The following is a 3,241-nucleotide window of genomic DNA, read 5'->3' on the forward strand; positions in this document are numbered from 1 at the left end:
TCAGTGTCATTGTGTCTTTTGTAAACGGACCTCAGCTCTGAAGGGGTGTTTTGGTTTTGTTTGTTTTTTTTGTTTTTGGTTTTTTTGGTTTTCTTTTCTTTTCTTTTTTTTGAGTAAAAGGAAATGTTGACTACTTTGTATTCTTAAATGAATGTTCTTTATATGCCTCAAAACTTGTGCTTTTTTTGCAATCTGAATGGACCATAATGTAGCTAGAGAGACAGATACTGGAACTCAGGGGCTGCCACCATGGCTTAATTGGCTACTCGTGCCCTCACAAGCGCTGGGATCCCATATGGGTGCTGGTTTGTGTCCCAACTCTTCCGCTTCCATCCAGCTCCCTGTTTCTGGCCTGGGAAAGCAGTTGAGGATGGCCCAAAGCCTTGGGACCCTGCACCCACATGGGAGACCCCAAGGGGGCTCGTGACTCATGGCTTCAGATCAGCTCAACCTTTGCAACCATTTGGAGAGTGAACCAGCAGGTGGAAGATCTTAATAAATCTGTATTTCCAATATAAATAAATATTAAACGTTGGAAATCAAATCCCATGGGAAATGCTTAATCTTAAGTACCGGGGTGCTATTTCAGTGGGTGCTGTCAGTGGGCGTACACTTGCACATTCATGGAAAGGCATCCATCCAGGCTGTTCATCATGACAGACTGTCAATAAAAACCACAGGTAACGCTTCACACACGATGAAAATGCTTTTCCAGGGGTTGGTCAGTGAGTGGCAGACAAAAGGAGAATTCTGATGACTTCGTGTTTTATTTTTTGGGCTTTTAAAAAATTTAGTTGGATTTTTTGATGTGTACATAGTTAATAGGGATGCATCCCCATGAAGACCAGTGATTAAGGTGGAGAGAGTCAAAGTATGGGGGAACGTGGATGGGGCAAATGCTTCCAGCCTTCATTCGCTCTTCGCCTGTGTGGGGCAGGAGTGAGGGAGGTGGAAGAGGACTGCTCACAGCTGTTAAACAACATCAGTACCCCAGGATGGGGATGTCCAATTGATGTCTTAGCAATCGCAACATGGAGAACATTCTGAGGGTATAGCGTGAGTGATTTTGTTCTAGATATTGTTGGTTTCATTGCTCTGAGTTTGAGAAAATCCTTTCAAGGTCTGTTGCCTGACAGAGTCCACCCCAGTACATCCACTCACCCAGACACTTGCTGCCCAGTCTCAGCCAGGAGAGTTGTCCAATATATTCTGTTCTTCATTTTCTGACATGACACTCAACATCCACTGCATAGGCATCAGCAATCAAGGAGGCCCGGTCCCAATACATGCATTCCAAGGTTGAACCATAAATTGTATTATTTTCCCTGTGGCCGGAGTTGAGTCCAACGGTCCAGTTGGGAAATCCCCTGAGAAACCTCACCTGGGGTTGCCCCAGGCCTGAATCTTGCATTTGCCAGCAAGTTCAGGGTCTGGTTATCTGTAGCCCATATTGTCCTACACATCGGTTTAGTTGCATGATCGGCTCCATCCCTTGCTCCACATCCAATGCAAACCTACAGGTGCTGCGGCCCACCCCAACGCAACCCTCCCTGCCACATATGTGATTAAACACACTAGCAGAAACTGCAGCGTAGTTAGAGTGACCCCCAATAATCCACATCAGGCCTACCTCCAATCCTGATTTTCTGCTTGTGTCAGTATGTGCAACAGACTAGTTCAGTCCATGCTACATCCCAATCAGGTACCTGTATGCTCCTGTGGATGCTGTAACTTAGCTCAGTCTGACCTACGCTTGACCCTGTCCACACATTTGCTGATGGGTGGTGTTGCCTGTGCAGCCTGGCCCGCCCCAGCTTTGGCTCTCATGCACACCAGCAGAATACCCAGTGTTCCTACTGGGCGAACTCCCAGTCCCAGGTCTTGCACTTTCCGAGGAGTACTGTGGTCCAGTCTGACATCATTTGCACCCTGTCCCAACACTTGTTAGCGGATGCTCCAGTAAAACCCAGCCAGTTAGCACTTACTTTGACTTGAATGTGCAAGTGCCCTGGCCTATCCCAGCCCAGCCCTTCCCCAAACCCAGTTCACATACAGGTAAATGGTTGCAGCCCTGCCCAGACCAGTCTGCCTCCAGTCCCAGCTCTCACACTCAGCAGTGGGAACAGTGGCCCAGCAAGGGAGCCCCCAGGGCCTCCTCACCAGGTTAACTCCCTACCTGGGGTGCTGTGGTCCAGTCTGACATGACCCATCTCACCTCAACATTCATCGGTGGGAACCTGTCCCCAGTTCCGGTCCTAATGTGAACTGGTGGGTGTTGTAACCCAACCCAGCCTGGCTGGTACCCTATCCTGACTCACACCTGCCAGTGGGTTTTGCACACTGGCCCAGACCTGACCTTCATGTATGCTGATAGGTACAGCCAGGTACTGGCAAGGGCTGTGTCTTAACAGGGAAGTTTCCCAAGTTCCGCTATCAGACCAGCTCTGAGTCTCAAATCACATACACCAGTGGATGTTTGGCTCAACCAGACTTGTCTCACCTCCAGTCCCAACATTCACTGGTGGGTGTTGCGATTTTACTAGATCAGCCCATATCCATTCCAACTCACTGGTGGGTGCCACAGCCAAGCCTGCCTGGCCCACCCCCAAACCAGGTACTGTAACCTAGCCCACCTAGCCCACACCCACTCTGGCTCTCACAAGTGCCAGTGGATGCTAGAGCCTAGCTCAAGCTGGCACATCCCCAGACCCAGCCCACAGACATGCTGAGGAATGTTTCAGCTGTGTTCAGCCAGGTCTACCCCCATTGCTGGCTCTTGCACTCACCAGTGGGAACCACAGTCTAGCAGGGGAGTCCCCTTAGCTCCCCTGCCAGGCCTGCGCCCAGCCACAGATCTTTGACATGCCAGTGGTTGCTCCAGCCCAGCCTGACCTGGCGTGGTCCACCCCCCATGCCCAATTGCCTCTGTGTGCTGCCTAGCCTACCCTGTCCCCATTGCTGGCTCTCATGCAAACTGGTAGATATGATAGCCTAGCCCAGCATGGCATATATCCCTTCTTGGCTTCTGAGCATGGCAGTGTGCTACAGCTTACCAGTCCACTGCCCCCACCCCAAGCCAACTGACAAGTGGGGCAGCCTGGCTCACACCCAGCGCTGACTCATGCTCACCAGTGGGAGCTATAGCCCACTAGGGAAGTTGCCCAGGTTCCCCCATCAGGCCCACTCCCAGACCCAGATCTCACATGTGCCAGAGGGTGCTAGACCCCTATCTGACATAATT

The sequence above is a fragment of the Ochotona princeps genome, chromosome 19 (genome assembly GCF_030435755.1).
Source record: "Ochotona princeps isolate mOchPri1 chromosome 19, mOchPri1.hap1, whole genome shotgun sequence".
Taxonomy (NCBI): domain Eukaryota; kingdom Metazoa; phylum Chordata; class Mammalia; order Lagomorpha; family Ochotonidae; genus Ochotona; species Ochotona princeps.